The sequence below is a fragment of the Pseudonaja textilis genome, chromosome 2 (assembly GCF_049901715.1).
Source record: "Pseudonaja textilis isolate UNSWEBS1 chromosome 2, rPseTex1.2, whole genome shotgun sequence".
NCBI classification, from domain to species: Eukaryota; Metazoa; Chordata; class Lepidosauria; order Squamata; family Elapidae; genus Pseudonaja; species Pseudonaja textilis.
The window spans coordinates 250530399-250558364 of NC_141991.1; the positions used below are offsets into that span (position 1 = coordinate 250530399).

The window sequence follows — 27966 nt, forward strand, 5'->3', positions numbered from 1 at the left end:
GGACTATTTGCTGACAGAGGCTGCTGGCTTTCTAGGAACATGGGAGTGTTTGGAGAAATTTGGAGCAATAAAGAGTCGGTTTGAACTGCCAGCTGCCTGTGTGGCCTCCGTGCCATGCTCTGAGTCCACAGGTGGGTATTCAGCAGGTTCTGACCAGTTCTGGAGAACTGGTACTGGAAATTTTGAGTAGTTCAGAGAACTGGCCAATACCACCCCTGACTGGCCCCACTCCCATCTCTTCTCTGCCTCCCGAGTCCCAGCTGATCAGCTGGGTCTTCTTTGGTTGCCCTGCACAGGAGAATGGAGCTGGAAAGCAGGTTAGTGGGGTGGGGAGGGAATGGGGATTTTGCAGTAACCTTCCCCTGCCGCATCCACCAAGCCACGGCCACAGGACCAATAGTAAAAAAAAATTGAATCCCACCACAGCCCGAGTCATCGCTGTTACCTAACTGCCTTTCATGCTTAAGGCAGGACTAGAACTCATTATCTCCTGTTTTCTAGCCTGGTTTCTTAATAATTAGACCAAAGCGGTTCTTTTCCTACATTTTGGAAGTAATAGTGTTGCTGAATACTTGATGGAGGCAATTTGAGTCACAGGACTTATAAGCCTCCAGCATCAAAAGAACATTACTTCTTAGAAATATCAAACACATTTCCCTTTGGACCAATGTCATAAATGATAGAAATCCATTTATCACTATTCTTTAAAAAAAAAGAAGATACAAATAAATAAATAACCCTAGGGCTGCTGTTAATGTAATTGAGATTGTTAAAATCAAGCTTCCATCCTCTGCAAAGAAAAACTGAAATTGGAAGCGCATGCTTTAAAAAATTACAGGCATAGCTTTATTACATTTCTTGCCATGATTGGGTTTATGGTAATTTGAAATATGGCTTTTTGTGTGCAACAAGCCATAATGCTCACTGATGAATGGATTAGGGAGGCATCTGTTTGAGGGTCTTCTCACCAGAAGAGGAAGTCATAACAAATATATTCATCCTCAAGGTAATGTTTATCTCCCGACAGGACATCCCTATGCTCCTTCAGAGCAACATCAGAATGTAGACCTGTCACATTTGTTCTCATATGTATCATAAATAAGCTACAATGCATTTGGAGGTCCACTGATAGCAGCCTGAAAGTGCCACCTTGGGATGTGAGGTGTTGTTCTGAGGTACCAATAGAGGACAATATTTGCAGCTCAGGGTTGAACTGTGGCACCTTGGATGCTCTCTAAGCTTGGTGGGGGTTTTTTTGCAGATGTTTCATTACCTGATTAGATAGCATCATCAGTGTTGGAAGGGAATGGGTTTGTGGAGAGGAGGAGGGGGGGAGGAGGAGAAGAAGAAGAAGAAGAGAGGAAGAGGAGAAGGAGGAGGAGGAGAGAGGAGGAGGGGAGAAGGAGAAGAAGAAGAGAGGGAGAGGAGAAAGAGGAGAGGAGGAGAAGGGGAGGAGGAGGAGGAAGAAGAAGAGAGGAAGAGGAGAAGGAGGAGAAGGAGGGGGAGGAGGAGGAGAAGAAGAGAGGAAGAGGAGGAGGAGGGAGGAGGAGGAGGAAGAAGAAGAAGAGAGGAAGAGGAGAAGAAGGAGAAGAAGAAGAGAGGAAGAGGAGGGGAGGGGAGGAGAGGAGGAGGAAGGAGGAGGAGGAAGAAGGAGAAGAGAGGAAGAGAAGGAGGAGAGGAGGAGGAGGAGGAGGAGGGGAGGAGGAGGAGGAAGAAGAAGAAGAGAGGAAGAGGAGAAGAAGGTGAAGAAGAAGAGAGGAAGAGGAGGAGGAGGAGAGGAGGGGAGGGAGGAGGAGGAGGAGGAAGAAGGAGAAGAGAGGAAGAGAAGGAGGAGGAGGAGGGAGGAGGAGGAGGAAGAAGAAGAGAGGAAGAGGAGGAGGAGAAGGAGGAGGAGGAGAGGAGGAGGAGGAGGAAGAAGAAAAGAAGAGAGGAAGAGGACAAGAAGGAGACGGAGGGGGAGGGGGAGAAGAAGAAGAGAGGAAGAGGAGGGGAGAAGAAGGAGGGGGAGGAGAGGAGGGAGGGAGGAGGAGGAGGAGGAGGAGGAGGGAGGAGGAGGAGGAAGAAGGAGAAGAGAGGAAGAGAAGGAGGAGGAGGAGAGGAAGGGGAGGGAGGGAGGAGGAGGAGGAAGAAGAAGAGAGGAAGAGGAGAAGGAGAAGAAGGAGGGGAGGGAGGGAGGAGGAGGAAGAAGGAGAAGAGAGGAAGAGAAGGAGGAGGAGGAGAGGAGGGGAGGGAGAAGGAGGAGGAGGAAGAAAAGAGAGGAAGAGGAGAAGGAGAAGAAGGAGGGGGAGGAGAGGAGGAGGGAGGAGGAGGAGGAGGAAGAAGGAGAAGAGAGGAAGAGAAGGAGGAGGAGGAGAGGAAGGGGAGGGAGGAGGAGGAAGAAGAAGAGAGGAAGAGGAGAAGGAGAAGGAGGAGGGGAGGAGAGGAGGAGGAGGAAGAAGGAGAAGAGAGGAAGAGAAGGAGGAGGAGGAGAGAAGGGGAGGGAGAAGGAGGAGGAGGAGGAAGAAGAAGAGAGGAAGAGGAGAAGGAGAAGAAGGAGGGGGAGGAGAGGAGGAGGAGGAAGAAGAAGAGAGGAAGAGAAGGAGGAGGAGGAGGAAGAAGAGAGGAAGAGGAGGAGGAGAAGGAGGAGGAGAGGAGGAGGAAGAAGAAAAAGAAGACGAAGAATTATTAACTCTATAGAAACATATGAGGAGGCACACGAGCAGGAGGAGCAGGTGGGATACCAATAGAAAAGAACATTTGTAGATCAGGGTTGAACCGTGGGGTCTTTGATGCTCATTGAGCTTGGTGGTTTTCTTGCAGACATTTCATTACCAAACTAGTTAATATCATCAGGGGTATAATGGAGTGGGATTTGCTTTCATTATATACAATTATGGCTTGCCCTGTCAGCGTTGGTGGGAATATTCTTAGCAGTTCCTTGACTCGGCTGATATATACTGTTAGCTTGTAACAGTGGTGGTGCAGTGGTTAGAGGGCTGTACTGAGGACATTTTTTGCTGACTATCAACTGCCTGCAATTTGGCAGATCAAATCTCACCAGACTCAAGGTTGACTCAGCCTTCCATCTTTCTGAGGTGGGTCAAATGAGGACCCAGATTGTTGGGGGTAAGATGCTGACTCTGTAAAACTGCTTAGAAGGGCCGTATGTTAGGTTTTGCAGCAGAAATTCAAATCCAGAAAGCACACATAGATGAATGATTCGGCAGAATTCATTATCTTCTTTATATACTTAACAACACATGAAGGAAAGTTTCCAATACCAACAGTACCTGTGGTGGCCCGAGCGCTCTGCCTCAGGGGTGCGCTTCAAAAAAATTTTAACAACGGGTTCTCTGATGGAATAAATAGTTTAGTCCTGGATGATTATTAACTGATGAATATATAAGCATATGTTAGTTTGACAATGCGATAATTTATACAAGCTGTGAGTAATGACTACGCAAGTATAGCACAAAGGATTTTTAACCAACTGACACACTGTATGCATATAAAATGGAAGATGGTTTTGTGTTTTTATGTTTTCTTTGTTTGTTTGTCTTAAAAATAAAAGTTTTATATAATATATATATATATATATATATATATATATATATATATATATATATATATATATATATATATATTTGTTTGTATTTGGATCTTGTTGGTTCTTCGAAGATTCAAAGATCTAGGCAGTTCGGGTATTGTATGCTTCAGAGTGAGTTGCAGCGCTTCTTCCTTGGTTAAAAGGAAGAAGCAGCTGTCTGAGAAGCACAGAGCCAAGACAGAAGCCTGAAGATGATGATGAGACTCATAAAGCCCTGATTCAATCTACGCGGGAGAAACCAAAAACAAAGATCCATATATATATATATATATATAATTGTTTTGAGGTTCGTATTGAAGATTCAAAGTATCTAGGCAAAGTTTCGATGAAGTCTCATTCATCATCTTCAGGCTTCTGTCTCCGGCTCTGTGCTTTTCAGAGTAATCTGAGCTGTGCTCTGAGAAGCACAGAGCCGGAGACAGAAGCCTGAAGATGATCCCGAACAACCAAAGATCCATATATATATATTTTAAAGATACATATATATATATTTTAGCAATGGGTTCTCTGTCCGGTTGCTCAGTGGGCATGGCCATGGTGGGCGTGGCCTAGTCAGCCTCCTGCACCATGGTGGTGGTGGGGCGTTTTTGCTCTCCCCGGGCTCTGGAGGCTTTCCTTGAGCCTCCAGAAGGGCACTGGAGCTTCTCTGGAAGCTGGAAACAGGCCCATCAAATGTACAGATATTTTTTTTTAAAAAGAAAGTGAATACAGTTAGCCTAGCTTAACTGGCTACCTATTAGTAAAGCTTTTGGATTTGGATACATTTCATTGCAGAGAGGAGGGTTGGAATTGTATCATCTGGGCCTCCTGCTTAGCTTTGTATAGGAAAGTTTTTGTTCCTCCTTCCTTCTTTCCTGAGTATTTATCCCTAAACTGTATAGCTTATGAGGGAACAAGGGGAAGCTAAGTTCCCTAGGAAGACTGGCTATTCCTTTGCTCGGTCAAGGACAGTCTTCCATATAAATATCTTGATTCTAGACAAAAAACATAAATTATTTGAAACCTTTCTAATGATTCTTGGTGGAATGATAAAGGCATAGGCTGTTTTCCACCAGTTTTACCATTGTATGATGGATTACACAGGAGAAGTTCTCTCAATAAACAAAAACTGTTATTCCCCTCCCCACCCCCCAAGATTAAGCCTTCCCAAACTTCCGGGAGGCCCGTTTTTGAACCTCCCCGAACCTCTGTGCGCTCCCTGCACTTTCCTGCACCGAAAACAGGCCCCCTGGGGACTCCTGCGGGAGGGGTGGGGTGGGTGGGGCCAACCAGGAGTAGGATATGAGGGTCCTCTGAATGGCACAGAATCTTAGCAAGGGGCTCTCCTGAACCCCCCAGCATTGCAACCCTGGCTCTGCCAGGGAAAACAGATCGCCGAGACCCATTTTCAGCTGGGACAGCTACCTGCAACCTTCTGCCAGCAAAAATGGAGCTCAAGAGGACCACACACAGCCCTCCCGAGCTCCACTTTTGTTGACAGGGACACTATGGGCCGGTCTTTTGCTTTTTCCAGGTGGCCCAGATCTAAGCACCCCATGGACCAGATTCAGCCCCTAGGCCTTCAGTTTGACAGTCCTAATATAGATATAATAGATATCCTGTAGATATATAGAGAGACTTATAGACAGAGATAGAAATAGAGAAACAGAAAGAGATAGAAAGAGATGATACAGTTACTGATAAATTGATATAGATGTTTTTTAGGCTTTTCAAAGACTTACCCATTCATCTCAAGAAAATATGAATAAATTGTGTTTTAAAATTGAGAAGGTGGTAAAATACCCGTGTATTACTATGACAAGCATGAATTGCATGTTATTTCAACATAACTGTGTTGAGACATGGAATGAAGTTTGAAAAAGATAGGTTGCGACGGAAAAAATTACAACTGTCATTGCTGGTGAGAATTTCTGTGATTAAAAATGAATGCGTTGCTTAAAATGATGCTTTTATTTCAGACAATACCTGATTTGACAACCGATGCACCATTTAAACAGCGGGAAAAGGATATATTTATATTCCTGTGGCAGGCAGAGGAAAACATGAGTTAAATATAAGGTGTTAGAAGACACAACGGAAGGAGGTTTTACCTGTTCTATCGATTTGGTGACAATTATGCTTTTGAGTCTGGGACTGATTTCCTCCTCATGGGTGTATTGTTCATGGGACAGAGTTTTGTATGTACTTTAAATTATTTTTTTTTAATTTTTTAAAATGCTTTTTACTGCTTTTATTGTTTTAAAATGTTTTTTATTTTATTTTAATTGTAATAGATGTTTTGAATTGTGAGCCACCAAGAATCATTTGGTGAGATGGGCAGCTATAGAAATCAAATGAACGAATGAATGAATGAATGAATGGCTACATAAAACACATAAACAAAAATAAATACATAAAACAGTTAAAAACAAAATGCACAGGTACACTGTATGTGGTACCTTGCTCAATAGTAGTAACTGTGAGAGGGATCTTGGAGTTCTAGTGGACAATCAATTAAATTTGAGCCAGCCGTGTGCTGCAGCTGCCGAAAAAGCTGCATCAACAGAGGGATAGAATCAAGATCAAGTGAAGTGTTAATGCAATCCTAAATTGTATTAACAGAGGGATACAATCAAGATCAAGGGAGGTACTAATACCACTCTATAAAGCCTTAGTAAGACCACACGTAGAGTACTGCATCCAGTTTTGGTCACCACATTATAAAAAAGATGTTGAGACTCTAGAAAAAGTACAGAGAAGAGCAACCAGGATGTTTAGGGGACTGGAGACTAAAACATACAATGAATGGTTACAGGAACTGGGCTTGGCTTGTCTAGTAAAGAGAAGAACCAGGGGAGACATGATAGTAGTCTTCCAATATTTGAGGGGCTGTCACAAAGAGGAAGGGGTCCAGCTATTTTCCAAAGCACCCGAAGGCCAGACAAGAAATAATGAATGGAAACTGAACAAGGAGAGATTTAACCTTCCAAGGTCTCTTCCAACTCTTATTCTGTTATTCTGTATGTAAACACATAAAGATATCACTCAATGTTTTGATCAACACATCAATTAATCAATTAATCAATCAATCCAGCAGAATAGGAGGGGGAAAAAAAACTGTTACCAATAAAGAAAGAATATTTGTAGCTCAGGGTTGAAATGAGGAGTCCTGATGCACTGATGATGCTATCTAGTTTCGATCATGAAACATCTGCAAGAAAACAACCAAGCTCAGAGAGGACCCCTGAAAATAAAAAATAAAAACCTTTGCACGGACATTACTTTGAAAACTGTGGGTTTCCCAACTCAGGAGATTTTTAAGTCAAGGCCTAACATTTACCTCTCATGGAAATTTTAATTGCAAAGGGTTTGACTTGATGATCTATGTCAGGGGTGGGCAATTAATTTCCCCAGTGGGGCCACATGAAGGGGCCAGATGTCTCAGTGAGGACATGGTAACTGAGTAGAAGGCCTTTCTCCCACTTATTTACCTTTGATTTGTATTTTTTAACTGGAGAGGAACAGCCAAAGGGAGGGGCTACCTAAGTCCTCGAGGCCATAAAATGCCCAAGTCTGAAGCGCAAATACTTTTACCACCTAGTAGCAATAGCGCTTAGACGTAAAGCACTCTTTACAGTGCTTTACAGCCCTCTCTAAGTGGTTTACAGAGTCAGCATATTTTCCCCAACAATCTGGGTCCTTGTTTTACCCACCTCAGAAGGATGGAAGGCTGAGTCAACCTTGAGCCTGGTGGGATTCGAACTGCCAAGTTGCGGGCAGCCAGCAGGCAGCTGAAGTAGCCTCTAACCACTGCGCCACCATGGCTCTTACGAGAAGAGAAGACTCACTGGAAAAGACCCTATGGTTGGGAAAGATAGAAGGCAGAATAACAGAATAATAGAGTTGGAATGGACCTTGGAGGTCTTGTACTCCAACTCTCTGCTCACCCAGAAAACACTATACCATTTCAGACAAATCGTTGTCTAATCTCTTCTTAAAAACCTCCCGTGTTGGAACACCCACAATTTCTGGAAGCGGGTTGTTCCACTGGTTAATTGTTCTCACTGGCAGGAAATTTCTATTTAGTTCTATGTTGGATCTCTCCTTGATTAGTTTCCACCCATTGCTTCTTGTCTTCCCTTCAGGTGCTTTGGAGAATAGCTTGACTCCCTCTTCTTTAGGGCAGCCCCTGAGATATTGGAACACTGCTATCATGTCGCCCCTGGCCCTTCTTTTCATTAAGCTAGACCTACTCAATTCCTTCAACTGTTCTTCGTATGCTTTAGTGTCCAGTCCCCTAATCATCTCTGTCGCTCTTCTCTGCACTCTTTCTAGACTCTCAAGGTTAGATAGGACAGGGGACCCATTGTCCATGGGGTCCATGGGGTCACAAATAATCGGGCATTGACTTAATGAACAACACCAACCATCTATGTGAACCTTCTGAGATCTATAATTCCACAATTCTATGCTTTAATGCAAGGGTCTTGAAACTTGGCAAGTTTAAGACATGTGGGCTTCAATCCCCAGAATTCCTAAGTTAACATGACCGGAGGAGGAATTCTGGGAGTTGAAGTCCACATGTCTTAAAGCTGTCAAGTTTGAAGGCCCCTGCTTTAATGCAAGTAAAAGAAGATTTTAGTATGTCTCAGCTGTGGAGTTCCTTTTTTTTTCAGAGGACATTTTTTCTCCAGTGCTCAGACATGCCTTTAGTCACCAGTTTTGAAAAAAAAAAAAAGAGAGAGAGAGAGAGAGAGAGAGAGAATGCTTTCTGATGCAGTGCTGGAATAAATTCTTGCCTTTTTCATCTCTCTTAAATTCAGCCAACTTTGAATTTGAATTCCTGCCAGTTGCATGCTTTATCCATCCAGATTACTCTGGGCTTCTCCAGCAACTGCAATATTTTGCAAAAATTTTTGTTGATGCAGGTGCCTATTTAAAAAAATCCCACCATAATCCTGTCAAATATCTACTGCTTCAAATCCACCACTCCTGTTCAAAAAAGATTGAGGTATACAGTGGAAAAAGAACTAGCAATAAATAAAGGGGTCTAATTCAAAATCAACGTGGAGTCTTAAGTCCATAGAGAGGTCAATGGTACGTTTCTGCTTTCTTGAGTCCATTTTGTCCAAAGGTTCCAAAATTTAATCATGTGAATCATTTTTTGGGGGAAGGGAGGGGAAATCTTCCAAGTATCTTGTGGTCCCTTAAAAACTAGAACATGAAACAGAGTTGGAAGGGATCTTGAAGAGGTCATCTAGTCCATTTTAGACAATTGGCTGTCCAGTTTGTTCTTGAAAACTTCCAGTGATGGGGCACACACAACTTCTGAAGGCAAGCTGTTCCACTGGTTAATTGTTCTCACCACTAGGAAATTTCTTCTTAGTTCTAGGTTGGATTGCTCCTTGATTAATTTCCATCCATCGTTTCTCCGAGTCCTAGTGGACAACCATTTAAATATGAGCCAGCAGTGTGCAGCAGCTGCCAAAAAAGCCAACACAATTCTAGGTTTCATTAACAGAGGGATAGAATCAAGATCACGTGAAGTGTTAATACCACTTTATAAGGCCTTGGTAAGGCCAAACCTGGAATACTGCATCCAGTTTTGGTCGCCACGATGTAAAAAAGACGTTGAGACTCTAGAAAGAGTGCAGAGAAGAGCAACAAAGATGATTAGGAGACTAGAAGATAAAACATATAAAGAACGGTTGCAGGGTATGTCTAATCTAATGAAAAGAAGGACCAGGGGAGACATGATAACAGGGTTTCAATATCTCAGGGGCTGCCACAAAGAAGAGGGAGTCAAGCTATTCTCCAAAGCACTTAAGGGCAGGACAAGAAGCAATGGGTGGAAATTAATCAAGGAGAGAAGCAACCTGGAATTGAGGAGAAATTTCCTGACAGTGAGAACAATTAATCAGTGGAACAAGTCCCCCACCCCCCCACCCCATTAACCTGCTTTCCAGCTCTGTTATCCTGTGCAGGACAATAAAAGAAGACCCAGCCAATCAGCTGGGACTCAATGGGAGGCAAAGAATAGATGGGGCGGGGCCAGTCAGAGATGGGATTTGACAGTTCTCCAGACTATTCAAAATTTCTGCTACTGGTTCTCCAGAACTGGTCCGAATCTGCTGAATACCACCTCTGGACCAACTACTCGGTTCAGCTTGTATCAAAAGAAATGGGAAAATGTGGCTTCTTAATTTGAGTATGGAAAGACAGCAGAGGAGGAGGAGGAGGAGGAGGAGGAGGAGGAGGAGGAGGAGGAGGAGGAGGAGGAGGAGGAGGAGGAGGAGGAGGAGGAGGAGGAGGAGGAGGAGGAGAAATAATCAGTGGAACAAATTGCCTTTAGAGATTGTGGGTGCTCCATCTCCAAAAGATATTGGGCAAGCACTCGTCTGAAATAGTAGGGTCTCCTGCTTGAGTAGAGGGTTGGACTAGAGGACCTCTAAGGTATCTTCCAACTCTTTTATTCTGGGAGGAGAGGGGAGGAGGAGGAGGAGAGTGAGAAGGAACTAGAGTTGGGTTGAGGACAATTTTGTTTATTCATGTCTTCATCCTGCAGTTGGCAGGCAACTTTGCACCTGCAAAGCTGGATGTGTGCACAAACTATAAAGTAGAAAGGCTGGAACAGTTTTCATAAGGGAAGGAAACCTTTGAGAAACAGCACGGTAGGTATTGGCAAGCATACAAAGAGATGCTGGCGGTTACACTTGAAGCTTTGGAGAGATCAAGAGACATGTTTGTTTCTGATAAGCTCAGGACCGGCATTTGGGCTTCCAAAACTGAAGCAATGTTACGATAAAAAGCACACGTTTAGAAGCGATGCTGCCGTATTTCTTTTTGCTAAAAGTGACTTTTGAAGTACTGCTGAAAGACACTTTTTTTTTTTCTGAGTGACAAGTGACTTTTGCTCCAATGTCGGGAAGCTCCCATCTCAGAAGATAAGACGAGTGTAATATGTTAATTCAGATGAATGGCACTCTTAACCTGGATAATTCAAATACAGGGTCAAACAATGTTTGGACACAAAGGGATGATAAAGAATGCTGTAGAAAATGATATAAGGTGGCTGTCAGTCTGCTATTATAACATCACATTCTTAAAGTAATCAGAAAAACAGAATTGGAAGGGGCCTTGGACGCCTTCTAGTCCAACCCTCCTCCTCAAGCATACAAAGTTCATACAAATGGTTTGAAATAAGTTGTCCAATCTCTTATTAAAAATCTCCGTGTTGGAGCATCCACAACATTTGAAGGCAAGCCGTTCCCTTGGTTAATTGTTCTTGTTTGTTTATTTGTTTGTCAAACATGTACAAGAAAACAAATATAGATATGAACATAAACATGAACAAAGCAAATAAATACAGATAAATGGGGACAGTAAGACAGGGATGGTAGGCACGCTGGTGCGCTTATGCACACCCCCTTTAAGGACCTCTTAGGAATGGGGTGAGGTCCATGGTAGATAGTTTGAGGTTGAAGCTGTGAGGGTTTGAGGGTGTAACAATGGAGTCAGGTAGAGCATTCCAGGCATTGACCACTCAGTTGCTGAAATGATATTTTCTGCAATCGAGTTTGAAGCAGTTTACCTTGAGTTTGTATCAATTGTTTGCCCGGGTATTATTGTGGTTGAAGCTGAAGAAGACATTGACATATTGTAGTTCTTACTGTTAGGAAATTTCTCCCTAGTTCTACGCTGGTTCTCTCTGTTGACTAGTTTCCATCCATTGCTTCTTCAACTGCCTTCAGGTGTTTTGGAGAACAGGTAGAACCCCCTCTTCTTTGTAGCAGCCCCTTAGGTCATCTAGGTTTATTAGCGCCACAAAACCAATGTAAGTATAATGAGAATAGACATCATTAAAGAATTATGGATCCTTTATCAAATGTGTTTGCATCTTGTAAAAAGCTAGAGGACCCATATGGACAGATGTCTACAGAGATTCTCAGTCATCTTGGCCATGGTTGTCCCAAAATTGCTTTTTTAAGGGGCAACTGGACTTTCTGGTTTTTCTCTGAAGATGTTTCGCTTCTCATCCAGAAAGAGCTGAAGAAGCTTCTTGAATGAGAAGTGAAACATCTTCAAAGGAAAACTGAAAAGTTCAGTTGCCTCTTGAAAAAGCACCTTTGGGGCACACCTTGACAGGGCCATACTCACAAAGTAAGTGCACTTCACTTTTTATGGCTCCATCTCTTCCACCTGATCAGCAGGGCAAAAGGTCATTTTATATATGGTGGAAACATGGAGATCTTAGATGCATTCTAGATGTACTTTAGTCCAATATTATTGGCACTGATTAAGAACATCTTTTGAAGTTTTCAGGTAGGGGAAATCTAATTGGAGATGCCAGCAATTAAATTTGAGCTCATTGCATCTAAAGCAGGTGTTTGAGTGTTGGAAAGCCAGAAGTCAGATAAATAAGGCATAATCTGATGGTTGCAGACTTTAAGTGATACTTGGACAACTTTCTCCTAGCAGATGTCCATGGTTCCGGACAAGGTAATCCTTTCTCATGCCATTTCCCCATTTTTGATTCCAATCCCTCCTGCCAATTTGGAGAAAACCTAAGCAGAAATTATTGCATTATCCTTTTTTTGTCTCTTAAGGAAGAAAAAAGAGAAGAATGATAGAAAATAAGACAGGGAGTTGACTCATAGGCTATATATTTTGGTGGTCTTCTGTGTTCTGGAGAAGAATCATCATCACATTTTGGGATCTTCAAGGTCTTCAAGAAAAGTTTGAACAGCCATTTGTCCAGGATGGAATAATATCTCCTGCATTGGGCAAGGGGTTGGGCTGGAAGACCTCCAAAATCTCTTCCAGTCCTATGAGTTTATAATTTTGAGATCTGGAAGAATGGATGTCAAGAAATGCTTAATGAAACAAGCCTGAACATATGGTAGGAGACAACTGTGAAAAATATAAGAAAATATAAGAATATTTTTCTGGGTTATGTTTTACAGTAGTAAGTGGAGAATTAAAAACAGTCAAAGTTCCAGTTCCTCTAGAGATCCTTTTCACAATGTCAGTAGAATGATTTTCCTCAAGGAAGAGACTGTTTGCTGCAGAGTGATGGGTTATATGTTTCTATAAAATTTCATTAGCCCATTAATCAAATGAGCAAGTCTGAAAGATGCTTTTTCAAGAGGCGACTGGACCTTCTGTTTTTTCTTTGAAGGCATTTCACTTCTCATCCAAGAAGCTTCTCCAGCTCTGACTGGATGGTGGGGAAGGGGAATTCTTCAATCAGAGCCGAAGAAGCTTCTCGGATGAGAAGCGAAATGTCTTCAAAGAAAAACCAGAAAGTCCAGTTGCTTCTTGAAAGAGCACCTTTGGGACAACCATGACTTGGAGGACTGAGAATCTCCACAAACAAACCAGCAAGGTTGAAACAATACTCTAAATAAACCACAGAAAACTGAAAAAAAAAAAGTCAAAATTCACGTTTAAAATGAGAAGATAGGAGACCATATGTAATTATGATTTGAGGCCTGGAGGTTAAAACATTTGAAGAATGGTTGCAGGGATTGGATATGGCTAGTCTAGTGAAAAGAAGGACCAGAGGTGTCATGATAGCAGTGTCCCAATACTTGAGGGGTTGCCACAAAGAAGAGGAGTTCAAGCTATTTTCCAAAGCACCAGAAAGTAAGACAAGAAACATTGGATGCAACCTAATCAAGTAGAGAAGCAACCTAGAACTAAGGAGAAATTTCCTGACAATTAGAAAAAAAATTAATTAGTGGAATAATTTACTTCCAGAAATTGTGGGGTGCTCCAACACTGGCAGTTTTAAGAATAGTTTGAACAACTATTTGTCTTCAATGGTATAGGGCAGTGGTGGCTAACCTTATTGGGCTCCTGTGCCAAAAATTGTGTGCACGTTAGTGCGTGCACACTCGCATGCCAGCATCCAGAATGCAACGTGCACCCCCCCCATACACACCCTGCTCATGCATGTGTAATCCCACCCACCACCCAGGGGTGGGATCTGACCGGTATAACTACCAGTTCAGTGATTTACATTTTGCTGTGCGCACGTGTGAAACATTGTCAGCTTGCTGCCTGGACAGCAAGGTGCACAGCGTTTGAAAAAGCACCCTTTTCTTGCTTTTTCAACCACAGCTGTGCCATGCAAAGCAGCTGAGGTTGAAAAGCAAGAAATAAAGGTCAGGTAAGAGCCCAGGCGGGCGGGTGGGCCAAAACAGCAGCAGACATAGAACTGGTTCTATGTCTGCCGCTCTTCAGAGCTACCGGTTCTACAGAGCCAGACAGAACCGGTAGAATCCCCTGCCGCCACCCCATTACCTGCACTATACCTCACAGCTGCTTTTTCAGCTGGTTTGAGGCCTTTTTCAGCCTCCCAGGGACTTGGAAAAAGTCTCTGCAAGGCTTTTCAGACAGAATAATATGCCGGTTTCATCACTTCTGGTATTACAGGAAGTGATGAAATGGTCCTATTTGGCCTGAAAAGCCTCACAGAGGCTTTTTCCAAACCTCTGGGAGGCCGAAAAAGGCCTCAAACTAGCCAAAAAATCAGCTATGAAGTGCACACATGCGCAGTGAGGTAAGTTTGCTCGTGGCTCACATGCCGGCACAAATGGCTCTGCGTGCCACTTGTGGCACGCGTGCCATAGGTTTGCCATCATGGGCATAGGGTTTCCTGCCTGAGCAAAGGGTTGGACTAGAAGACCTACAATGTCCCTTACAACTTTCCTCTCCTCTTCTCTTCTCTTCTCTTCTCTTCTCTTCTCTTCTCTTCTCTTCTCTTCATAGATTTAAAAATTAAAGCAATCTTATATTTTCCTCACTCAGCTTGTTTCTAGGTAAGAAGAACTTGGATTTTGTTTTTCTTCCTTTCCTAAATCTTTTGTAAAACAAAAATTATTCAAATTAATTCTCAGATGCTCCATGTTGGTGGCAGATCACTGTAGAAATAGAGAATTCCACAATTTAACCATGTGGCCAGCTTAAAAAATCACAACAAAAACAGCTGGAAATTTGGAGAAAAATGTTTGATGAATATATTTCTGCTTTCAGAGAAGAATATTTTTAAGTGATGAAGAACTTATAATTCCTTAGGGAAGTTTCTCCACATCTCTAATTAAGCACCATTTGCAATCAGATTGCAGGCTGTTGATTAAACCACGAGGATGTTGCTTCTATCGTATCTTGGATAACGCATATATGGCATTATACCATTCTAAATTGCTTAAACTTCTCTCTGTCTTAAAACTCAAGCAGAATATAAATTATTAACCCCCACACTCAATGACACTCCATTATTAGGACTGCACAAAGACTCAACCTTCCGTTTAGTTCAATGGCAATTTCATCAAATCTCCAAAATAAATAATTTTTGGGGGAAGGGAATCGATGCAGATTAAATCAGGACTCCATATCATTTTGATTTATTTATTTTTTCTATTGAATTGAGATGATTGGAGTTATTTGAATTGATCGTTTTCATTGAATTGGTTGCATGAAACAGACAGGGACAGATCCTCACGTACCCATTTGCTACTTAATGATAGCTAAGGCAGAACGATGGGATGGAGAGTTTGCCTGGATTCACAAACAGACAATGCTATGTTTTTTTTTAGTTTAGCCAGGGACCGGCAACCTTAAACACTCAAAGAGCCACAAAGGTCCTAAACAGAAGCCCCCCCATTCAATTCTGGAGCCGACCGGAAGTCCGGTTCCCTCACCCTAGAGTCTCTGTCAACTCATAAAACATGTCTATGGTCTTTTTAGAGTTGCCAACAGAAAGGGAGAGGAGAGCAGTGGGCAACTTGCATTCCATAAATGTTTTCAAAGATAGTTTCTAGGTGACTGAAGTTTCTGCTGCACAAAATTCTACCTAGAGAACATGATTGATGACTCTTGGCTATGGATGTGTCCCATTGGAGAATGTGAATTATCATACACCCAGGGGCTGGGGAAAAACCAGGGTCAGGGGTGACAATGAATGATGTATGTCAGAGTCGGCTACACCCAGGCAGCACTGGCATGTCTACTCCTAATAAATCTTCTTTAAGTTTTGAAAATCCGACTAGAGACTCATGATTTAAATGGGGGTAACTGCTGGAGCCCTGACAGTCTCCTCCTAGCGCAGTGTCCTTTTTCCTCTATCTGTCCTAAATTAAAGCCCTATCAATTGCGTAGGAATCCACAGCAAAGGGATGAAAGAGCCACATGTGGCTCCAGAGCCGAGGATTGCTGACTCCTGGTTTAGCCATTATAATTGTGTAAGTAATTAGCAACAGGCTAATTGAATTGGAAACAACTTTTAACCTATTTTGGTCACCACATTACCAAAAAGACGTTGAGACTTTGGAAAAAGTGCAGAGAAGAGCAACTAAGATGATTGAAGGCCTGGAGACAAAAACATACTAAGAACGGTTGCAGGATTGGGGTATGCCCTGTCTAGAGAAAAGAAGGATTGGAGTAACATGATAGCAGGATTCCAGTATTTGAGGGGCTGCCACAAAGAGGAGGGGGTCAACTTATTTTCCAAAGCACCAAAAGGCAAGACAAGAAGCGATGGGTGGAAAATACTCAAGTACAGAAGCAACCTGGAATTAACTTCCTAACCGTGTAGACAATTAACTGGTAGAACAGCTTGCCTTCAGAAGTTGTGGGTGCTTCATCACTGAAATTGTATTTCTCCTGCTTGAGGAAAGGGTTGGACTAGAAGACCTCCAAAATCCCTTCCAGCTCTGTTATTCTAGGTTCTATGTTTGGTCTCGATTTGCTGCCCATAATTAATACCCCCCGACATTTCTACAGCTCACTTGTATTAGCCAACACAGTTAGCCTTTCCCACGTTTAAGCTTACTTGACGCTTCAGGAGCAAAGGTGTTTTAATTCTATTCAGTGTTCAAATTCATTTAGCACATACAAGTGGAAACTACACATCAGGGTCTCCTCCAATCACTCACGGCAACTCAAAAGATTTTCTCCCTCGATCGGTCTTACGCCATCCATCTTCACAGCAGATTTCAAGCGTCCTTCCCACTCCGCACACCCCCAAAGAAAACCTATCTAGGGTTGATGGCTTTAACAGATGTTTCTCCATGCATTTTAGAATAACCCCACCTAAATCTTCTTTGTGGGCAAACAGAACGTGGAGGTAGATTTATCTGCATGGTGACAATATCCATTAAGGGCTTTAGCGAAGGGAACAGGACACAGGCGGTCTCTGCTTGCTCAGGCAGATGTTATCCCTGGCCGACACCTTTGATAAAAGCAACAGCTGTATCACTATAACAGAAATATTTTTAAAGTTTGTCTCTGCCTTAGCCAAGGAACACCGGGAACATCTGTCTTGCTGGACTTGGCTGTCACAGGTTTTTTTTTTTTTTTAACAAATTCCCTCAGTGGGTTTTTAATTGAAGTTGCCAAACCATTGGACATTTGACACTAGACAGTGAGAATTCGCATTGCAGGGAATTCATTCATTCTGAATCTTTCCCTCTAGGATTTCTCTCCATTAATTTCTTGCAGATTATCCAAAGACAAGCCGGAAAAGTAAAGCAAAAATGATACAGGTTTAGCTGCTTAGTATGAACTTAGGGATTGTCCATTGATTGCTCGCTCTTCTCTCTCTCTATTTCTCTGTTTCTCTCTGTGTGTGTCTCTCTGTCCCTCTCTCCATTCTCTGTCTGCCTGTCTCTCATTCTCTCTCTCTCATTTGCTCAGTCTCTCTCTGTCTCTCTCTCTCTTGTTTTTCTCTTCAATTCTGTCTCTCTCTTTGTGTGCCTCTCTCATTCTCTCTCTCTTTCATTCTCTCTCATTCTCTCTCTCTCATTCTGTGTCTCCCTCATTCTCTCTCTCCTTCTCTCTCTCCTTCTCCCTCTGTCTTTCTCTTTCTGTGTGCCTCTCTCATTTTCTCTCTCTTTCATTTTCTCTTCCTCTCATTCTCTGTTTCTCTCTCATTTGTCTCTCTTTCTTTCATTCTCTCTCTCATTCTCTCTCTCTCATTCTCTCTGTCTCTTTCATTCTCTTTTTTCCTGTCATTCTCCCTATCTCTGTGTCTCTCTCTGTCTTTGTCTGTATGTGCACGCACATGTGTGTGTGTGTGTGTGTGTGTGTGAGAGAGAGAGAGAGAGAGACAGACAGACAGACACACACACACACACACACACACACTATTTAATGGTATTTATTTTATCTGTTCCTTTTCAGTCCAAACTTTTCTAAATAAAAAGAAGGACTAGGGACGGCATGACAGCCATGTTTGAATACCTAAGGCAGGGGTATCAAACTCAAAGCCTTAGTGGCCTCAAGGACTCTATAAAAAGAATACAAATGACCAGCTGTCTGCAAGGAGTATAAATATTTTCATTCCCCACCATCCAGCCAGAACTGAAGAGGCTTCTTGGATGAGAAGCGAAACATCTTAAAAGAAAAAACAGAAAGTCCTGTCGCCTCTTCAAAAAAACAAAACAAAACACCTTTGGGACTTTTTAACTGCTATGTTTGCAAAGATCTACAAAGCTCTCCGATAATCAGCCTTCTTTGCCATTATAATCATCACTTCTTCTGATGCCTGAGCAGACAATCAACAGTTCCTAAGGACCAAATGAATTCAGCCATTGAAAACATGGCATCTCCCCCAAGAACAAAGTCAATTCCTGTTTCTCTTTTGAAGAGGACTGGATAAAAGGAGGGGCTGATGTTATGGACCCTCAGGAGAGAAATCACAAAAGAACATGACGAAGGAAACAAATGGCCAGGGGAAATCTGCTTTCAGAACTGCTTACGATCCTCCCCAAAAATAGCTTTTTAAGAGCCTTGTCAAGACTCCCATGTGCTCAGAAGTTTTGGAGGAATATTAGAAATTGGATTTTAAATATAACAAAACAAAATTTAAAACTTGAACCCGAAACTTTTCTGCTAAGTATGATAGATTTAAACATGGAGCAAAAAAATATCAATATTTAGTTTTGCACATTATAACTGCGGCCAGAATAACCTACGCACAAAACTGGAAACTGTCTTTCATTCCTTCAGAGGATATGGTAATTAAAAAAATACATGAATGTGCTGAGATGGAAAGCCTAACCAAATTGTTAAAAAATAAACAAGATAGTTGACTATTATGAAATATGGAACATTTGGTATGATTGGTTAAAGAAAAGGTAATATTTGATATTTGGATAAGTTATGGAAATGATAGAAGACATGCATTTAATTATAAACTATCTAGAGAAATTAAAACATTAAAAGAATGAAGGAGTTACTGTAACAAGGCAGATAACATCAAGGATAAAGATTAAGAAAAAAAAAATAACCATTGCTCAATATATGCTGTAAAATGTATATATGTATATGTATATGTGTATGTGTATGTGTATGTGTATGTATGTATGTATGTATGTATGTATGTATGTATGTGTATATATATATATATATATATATATATATATATATATATATATATATAATTAAGTTTTCACGGGTACTTACATGTATGGCATTCAGCTTTGTTCGGGTATTTTCCCACGTCATTGTAGTTGTGCTTTAAAAGTTGTAGCAACGTTTCAGCAGAATCTCATCTGCCATCATCAGGCTTCTGTATTGTGTTTGTCCAGAGTCTATATCATTTCAGACAAGTGACTATTCAGTCTCTTCTTAAAAACCTCCAGTGATGGAGCACCCACATGTCTGAAGGCAAGCTTTTCCACTGGCCGATTGTCCTCACTGTTAGGAAGTTTCTTCTCAATCCATCATCAATCAGCTTCTTGCCTTCAGGTAACATGAAATAAACTTGTAGTACTTTTGAACTTTGCTCTGGTTCCTGATTTCTTTCACTTGACACATTGCTTGTTCTACATGTTGTCTTTTATTCGGTCTTCTTTCATTGTAGACTCATTTTTTCCATTGTGCTCCTTGGCTTTTAGTACTATCTGGAACTAAATGATTTGAAAATTATTGAGCTTCCAATTATGAAAATGATACCATAATTATGTAGGAGATAAAACCATAATTAAGTATGTGAGCTCATTGTTGCTAGTAGAGAATCCAATGGTAAGAAACATTAGTTACTCCAATTGCAAAATAGACTTTAAAAAGACATAGAAAAATGTGGAATATATACCGAACTACAACAATTGGATAAAATTCTAGCAGGCTTGGATCAGAAAAATATTACAAAAAATTATAAATACTTATTAGAAGTAGATTTCAAAGAAGAAATTGTTAAAGGATGTATGATAGCATGGGCCAAAAACATAGGACATAATACTGTATAAATCTAACAGAATGAGAAAGTATTTGGAATCAAAACAATAAATTAACAAGATCTTCAGCATACAAAGAAAATATATACAAGATGTTCTATCAATGACATTTACCTCCAGCGAGACTGGCTAAAATATATCCCAACATGAATCCGGCATGCTGGAAATGTGGAAAGAAACAAGCTCTACCACATGTGGTGGTCCTGCCCAGAAGCTCAAAATTTTTCAGATTAAAATAAAGCAATGGTTACAAGAAATTGTTAAAGAACAAATAGAGTTTGAACCAGAGTTATTTATGTTAGGAATATTTAAAAAAATACATGAAAAATAGATATATTGTATTACATACGTTAAATTTCTATTATTTGTTTTCTCTTTACAGACAATATGTGCTTAATAAATAGCGTACTGTCTAGGTCAGTTTGTTTACATGGTAATACTTCTTAACTTCCTAATTTCTACCCCTTTTATCCAACCATTGATAAAAATGAGTCCCACATTCGAAAATATTCCGTGTCTTCTTTCAGAGGTGGTCTTCAGCAGGTTCTGACCAGTTCTGGAGAACTGGTAATGGAAATTTTGAGTAGTTCAGAGAACCGGCAAATACCACCTCTGACTGGCCCCGCCCCCGTCTCTTCTCTACCTGCCAAGTCCCAGCTGATCAGTTGGGTCTCCTTTTTATTCAGAACCTGCTGAATACCACCTCTGGTTTTACCCTCCAGTCCCCTAATCATCTTTATTGCTCTTCTCTGCACTCTTTCCAGAGGCTCAACATGTTTTTTATATTGTGGTGACCAAAATTGGATGCAATATTCCAAGTGCAGTCTTGCTAAAGCTTTGTAAAGTGGTATTAGCACTTCACATGATCTTGATTCTATCCCTCTATTAATACAGTTTAGGATTGCACTGGGATTTTTTCTGGCTGCCACCGCAGAGCTAACTCATATTTAACTGATGGTCCATTAGGATTCCAACATACCTCTCACAGTGACTGGCATTAATCCAAATTTCACTTAGCTTATAAAGAAAACTGTACGTATAGCATTTTCTTTTGAAAATCCTGCACTGCTTGAACACGGATCTGACTGTAGAGAAGTTTTCTATGTTAATTGTGAGCAAATTCACTAATATTGATTAAAATGAAATTTCACGATTATCCCACGGGATTTCCATCTCCAGTTATGGGAAGTACGAGAAACAAAACTACCGTACAGGAAACAGTAGGTGGTGTGTTGGTGAAATGGGGAGAAGCATTTCATATAAACCCAGAATATTAAGCTAAGATAATGTTATATTGGGAGGACGTTCAAGATCAAGACTGATAGTAACCTTTTGTGATTCAGATCTGAGCATAACCCAGCCGCAGCAGCTATATGGTGGCGCGCTAGCAGCCAAAGAAGGCGGCTCTCTTGGCAGGCTGCCCATTCTGGATTGATCAGTCTAGGCGGCCAATCACGATCGGCTAAACACTGGGTTGGGGTTTGCGGAAAGTTTCCCTTGAGTTAAAGTATATATTTTTAAATGAGCTTGCCAGAAATCAGTTTCTCATTTTTAGAGTTCATTTCTGGCAAGCCATTTATAACTCCATCAATGGAAGTAATGGGACAAATTGTTTCCAAATTGCTTGTAAACCCCTCTTATGTTTCCTCTCCCACAAAATTAGTAAATAAACTATTCAAAAAAGTAGTTTTTTTTTTTTGTTAAATAAAAGAATATGGGTTGCTAATTGACTGTTCCTCCTTCCCACTTCTTGAAAGCATTAGCTAATACCATGAAACAGATACAGGAACTGGGATCAAAGCCATTTTACCTGAACACTTTGGCATCTGTTCAACTTTAAATTGCTAAGACTAGCTTAATTTCTCTACGGATTTTTGTTTTCTTTGCTTTTGAGCAGATATGGTGCATAAATTATTCTTTCCCCCCCCCAATTCCTCCCAATTTCAGATATGGCTACTTCTCAAATATGCACGATATGTGTGTATGGATAGATAGATGCACATGTGTGTCTATCTATCATCTGTCTCTCTGTCTGTTCACCTGTCCCTCTGTCCAGCCATCTGTCTATCTGTCCATCCATCCATCATCTTATCTATCTACCTATCTACCTCTCTCTCTCCCTACCTACCTCTATCTATCTATCTATCTATCTATCTATCTATCTATCTATCTATCTATCTATCTATCTATCTATCATCTATCTATCTATCTATCTATGGTATCTATCTAGCATATATCTATATACACATATAAATACAGCTACATATATGTATTTTATATAAATAGGCATACATATATGTACATGTGTGTATAATATAAATGGGATATGGGATGGGATATGAAAGGGGAGGGAGGGAGGAAGGAAGGAAGGAAGGAAGGAAGGAAGGAAGGAAGGAAGGAAGGAAGAAAGAAGAAAGAAAGAAAGAAAGAAAGAAAGAAAGAAAGAAAGAAAGAAAGAAAGAAAGAAAGAAAGAAAGAAAGAAAGAAAGAAAGAATCACTAATACTACATTGGAGTAGCCAAGTTAAGGTTCAGACCGTGCTATATTTTGGTTTCTCTGATTCCCATTCCTTCTGACTAAATTTCTCTTCTACCACTCAAAGCTTTGATTCTCAGGTCTTCTGTTTTTTTCTCAGAACAACGCAACCATCACTGGATACCCCGCGGGCTTTTTTTTATTAGCTTCTTTTGAACTCTTGAATGATTACCTTGGGATTTTTGGCTGCTTATAGACTGACATGTTCCTGGCAAGTTTTTTGACGTACATTTTTATGCCAGGGTTGCTATGACAATAAAGCAATGCCATGGTGGTTTAATTGGATTTTTCTTTCATTATGACTATCATTGTTTTCTTGTTACTTAGAAGGCTTAATATGTTTTAATAACTGGTTCAGAAGTTTTTTGTTCCATTGTTTGCAGCTTTTGTGTGTGTCTCTCTCTCTCTGTGTATATGTGAAGTGTTACTACTACTACTGCTACAAGATGGAAGAATCTGTTTTTGCATTTGTTTCTTCAGTCCCTGTGTCTCCCTTTGGCTTTGTCTATTTGTTACAAAGAGTGGATAAATACTTTGCAATTTTTCATTTATTTACTTTTTAGATCTAAAGGATTTTGCAGAATTCCGCAACAGATGAAAACAAGGGGCAAGGAGAATTAGTGCATAAATAAATTGCAATGCAGAAGATAAAGGTAAGGGTATTGTGATTGTTGTGTTGTACACATCTGCACATGCGAAACAAGTTTGAAATCGCCATCAGTGAAGCAGTATGCTTAGTGGCAGCAGGTTCTTGATAAAGCATATCTTCTTGGCATTGCCACTGATGATGTGGCATAGTGGTGGCATTCAACCGATGTAACAACTGGTTCGGTGAGTGCGCATTGCGTGCACACATTCCATTTGAAAACAGCTATAAAACTTACCGTTTACTGCAGCTCCGGTGAGTAAAAACAGCTGAAGCACAGCAATCTTCGCTGCCACGCCAATCAGCTGGACTTCAAACAAAGGAGAGATAGGACAGGGGTGGGTAGGTGGGGCCAAACAATACCCAGAACTACTGGTTTGTTTGAACCGGTCTGTACCGGCTGAATCGCACCCCTGAATGACATTAATAAAACACCTGAAGAAAATCACCAAGCTAAGAGAGCATCAAGGATCCCACAGTTCTCCTACCCCTTCTCCTTCTTCTCCTTCCCCTTCCTTCCCCTTTCTCCTTCTCCTTCCTCTTCCTCTTCCTCTTCTGCTTCCCTTCCCTTTCTCCTTCCCCTTCTTCTCCTTCTACTACCCTTTCTCCTTCCCCTTCTCCTTCCTCTCCTCCTTCCCCTTCCTTTCTCCTTCTCCTTCCTTTCTCCTTCCCCTTCTCTTCTTCTCTCCTTCCTTTTTCCTTCTCTTCCCCTTCTCCTTCTCCTTCCCTTTCTCCTTCCCCTTCTCCTTCTTCTCCTTCCCTTTTTCCTTCTCTTCCCCTTCTCCTTCCTTTCCCTTTCTCCTTCTTCTCCTTCCTCTTCCCTTTCTGCTTCTGCTTCCCCTTCCCTTTCTCCTTCCCGTTCTCCTTCTCCCTTCCCCTTCCTTTCTCCTTCTCCTTCCTCTTCCCTTTCTCCTTCCCTTTCTCCTTCCTCTTCTCCTTCTTCTCCTTCCCTTCTCTTTCTCCTTCCCCTTCTCCTTCTTCTCCTTCCCCTTCCTTTTCCTTCCCCCTCCCCTTCTCCTTCCTTTCCCTTTCTCCTTCTTCTCCTTCCTCTTCCCTTTCTGCTTCTGCTTCTGCTTCCCCTTCCCTTTCTCCTTCCCGTTCTCCTTCTCCTTCCCCTTCCTTTCTCCTTCTCCTTCCTCTTCCCTTTCTCCTTCCCTTTCTCCTTCCTCTTCCTTCTTCTCCTTCCCCTTCTCTTTCTCCTTCCCCTTCTCCTTCTTCTCCTTCCCTTCCCTTTTTCCTTCCCCTCCCCTTCTCCTTCCTTTCCCTTTCTCCTTCTTCTCCTTCCTCTTCCCTTTCTGCTTCTGCTTCTGCTTCCCCTTCCCTTTCTCCTTCCCCGTTCTCCTTCTCCTTCCCCTTCCTTTCTCCTTCTCCTTCCTCTTCCCTTTCTCCTTCCCTTTCTCCTTCCTCTTCTCCTTCTTCTCCTTCCCCTTCTCTTTCTCCTTCCCCTTCTCCTTCTTCTCCTTCCCCTTCCCTTTTTCCTTCCCCCTCCCCTTCTCCTTCCTTTCCCTTTCTCCTTCTTCTCCTTCCTCTTCCCTTTCTGCTTCTGCTTCTGCTTCCCCTTCCTTTCTCCTTCCCGTTCTCCTTCTCCTTCCCCTTCCTTTCTCCTTCTCCTTCCTCTTCCTTTCTCCTTCCCTTTCTCCTTCCTCTTCTCCTTCTTCTCCTTCCCCTTCTCTTTCTCCTTCCCCTTCTCCTTCTTCTCCTTCCCCTTCCCTTTTTCCTTCCCCCCTCCCCTTCTCCTTCCTTTCCCTTTCTCCTTCTTCTCCTTCCTCTTCCCTTTCTGCTTCTGCTTCTGCTTCCCCTTCCCTTTCTCCTTCCCGTTCTCCTTCTCCTTCCCCTTCCTTTCTCCTTCTCCTTCCTCTTCCCTTTCTCCTTCCCTTTCTCCTTCCTCTTCTCCTTCTTCTCCTTCCCCTTCTCTTTCTCCTTCCCCTTCTCCTTCTTCTCCTTCCCCTTCCCTTTTCCTTCCCCCTCCCCTTCTCCTTCCTTTCCCTTTCTCCTTCTTCTCCTTCCTCTTCCCTTTCTGCTTCTGCTTCTGCTTCCCCTTCCCTTTCTCCTTCCCGTTCTCCTTCTCCTTCCCCTTCCTTTCTCCTTCTCCTTCCTCTTCCCTTTCTCCTTCCCTTTCTCCTTCCTCTTCTCCTTCTTCTCCTTCCCCTTCTCTTTCTCCTTCCCCTTCTCCTTCTTCTCCTTCCCCTTCCCTTTTTCCTTCCCCCTCCCCTTCTCCTTCCTTTGCCTTTCTCCTTCTTCTCCTTCCTCTTCCCTTTCTGCTTCTGCTTCCCCTTCCCTTTCTCCTTCCCCTTCCCCTTCTTCTAATTCTCCTTCCCCTTCCCTTTCTCCTTCCGTTCTCCTTCTCCTTCCCCTTCCTTTCTCCTTCTCCTTCTCCTTCCTCTTCCCTTTCTCCATCCCCTTCTCCTTCTTCCCCTTCCCTTCCTTTTCTCCTTCCCCTTCTCCTCTTTCCTTTCCTTTCTCCTTCTCCTTCCTCTTCCCCTTTTGTTTCCCCTTTCCTTTCTCCTTCCTCTTCTCCTTCTTCTCCTCCCCCTTCCCTTTCTTCTTCCCCTTCTCCTCTCCCACTGATGATGTTACTTAATCTGGTAATGAAGTGTCTGTAAGAAAACCACCCAGTTCACAGAACACCAAGGACCTCATCCCCATTTTTTCTCCAGATTAATACCCCATTAATAAGCATTTCCCGTTTTGTTAAATACAACGCTTCTACATCGCTGGGATAATCTATTACCCCTATACTTAGCACGTCATGCAATCCTGGCTCCTCCTAAAAGGAGAGATTAACGTGGAACAGTTTTAACAGCCGAAGACACATTTTTATCAACAAAGCTATGCGTTAATGTTTGAACCAAAAGGAGTCCAGGATTATGCAAACTAGGAAAATAAAATTGCCGGTTGAGTCTAACAGTAGGTGACCATTGTTTATTCTTTCAAATGGATATGTGATTTTTTCTTTTTTGGCAGATGGATCCCGATATGCATTTCCTCCTGACCCCTTTCTCAACTGTTCCATTATGCTGATGGCATTGATTGACCAACAAATCCATTAAAAAGCAAATGATTATGAACTGATTAAACCCAGAATCAAAGGTAGCCTTTTCTGTATTACAGGACAGTCTTCCATTCTGTAATCCCTTCACTTCTATTAGCATAACATCTTCTTTCTCTTCACAGTAAAAAAAAAAAATGACTTTTTTTTTCTCCTGTCTGTCTGGTAAAATACATTAATAGCTCTCGCTGATGGAACCCAGACATGAAAGCAAACAGCAGCCGACCCTCCCACAATTGCAAATTGCAATGTAAACCCTTAATGTAAACCCTTAAATGGGACAACTGTGTGCATAGCGAATGCATTAAACTTTGATAAATCACAGAGCCCAAAGGGATCAGTCACCTTGTGCAGGCAAAAATTCCTTGTGGGCCTCTATAAAGACATTTACTGGGATCTGAGCCAAAAGAAAAAGAAAAAAAAAGAGAATATTTAGACTCTAGAAAGAGTGCAGAGAAGAGCAACAAAGAGGATTAGGGGACTGGAGGCTAAAACATATAAAGGATAGTTGCTGAGAACGGTTATGTCTAGTCTAATGAAAAGAAGGACTAGGGAAGACATGATAGCAGTCTTCCAATATTGGAGGGGCTGCCATAAAGAAAAGGGAGTCAAGCTATTCTCCAAAGCACCTGAAGGCAGGACAAGAAAAAAAATGGATGGAAGCTAATCCAAGAGAGAAGCAACCTGGAACTAAGGAGAAATTTCCTAACAGTGGGAACAATTAACCAGTGGAACAACTTGCCTCCAGAAGTTGTAAATTCTCCAACACTGGAAGTTTTTAAGAAAAGGTTGAACAGCCATTTGTATATGTACATGTACTGTATATATAAGAGCTGTGGTGGTGCAGTGGTTAGAATGCAATACAGGTGCAAAAAGGGCAGATGAATAGAATAGAATAGAATAGAATAGAATAGAATAGAATAGAATAGAATAGAATAGAATAGAATTCTTTATTGTCCAGGTGTGATTGGACACACAAGGAATTTATCTTGGTGCAAATACTCTCAGTATACATAAAAGGAAAGATACATTCATCAAGAGTCAAGAATCCTAAGATACAACACTTAATGGTAGTCATAAGGTACAATAAGCAATCAAATCATACTAGGAAACAGTCAATATAGATCGTAAGGATAAAAGCGACAAAATTACAGTCATACAGCCACAAATGGGAGGGGATGGGTGATAAGGAGTGATGAGAAGATTAATAGTAATAGTAATGCAGGACAGTAGTAATTGTTTTTTTCTGTACTCCTACTTACTCTCTGAAGTCTGTGTCTGTCTTGTTGGGTTGCAGAACCAAGCCAGATCGCTAGAATTTAACATATGAATTTAAATAAAACTAACTTTTTGATATAAGTCTACACACAAGAATCATTATCTGCTTAGAGTTAGATAAGGGTCAGTGGCTCTCAAGGGAATCTGGACTTAGTTTATTTGTGTCTGTGAAGGGATTCTAGACTAATCCCTCTTTTCACCCCACCCCCAGGTTTTGCCAATCCTCCCACACCAATGTAGTTGGGTAGATGCTGTCATAGAAGGAACCACCAAAACACCAAGTCTATGGAATAATGCGTTGGCAAGATGTACAAGTCTGGGAATCTTTAATTCCAAGATTAGCAACCTGTCTCAGTCTCAACCAAGCGTCAAAGACCATTCCAAACTGTATATCCCAGTGCTAATAACACGTGAAACATATTTCAACCAGGAATAATGGGTAGCCAGGAAGTCATAAAAATACATGCTTGACTTCCCCAATTGAAAGGGAATGGGAAATATTAATAAAAGAAGAGTGTGCAGCATTTTGAAAATGCATAATTTATAAAGAAATGGCCGAGATGGAGTCATTAAAAAAGAAAAAGGCTGGGCATGATGTCTGTTTCTCTACATTAGCAAGAGTAGAAAGGACAAGTAGATGCAACCTGCTGAT

The 27966-nt window shown here is 41.6% G+C and overlaps 1 long non-coding RNA gene across 1 annotated transcript; it reads left to right on the plus strand.

The window, feature by feature from the left end:
* Positions 1-27966, plus strand: LOC148127454 (uncharacterized). Its single transcript, XR_015741521.1, has 4 exons — positions 1-131; positions 22905-22994; positions 25952-26077; positions 27526-27966. It is a non-coding gene; the product is annotated as an uncharacterized LOC148127454 (long non-coding RNA).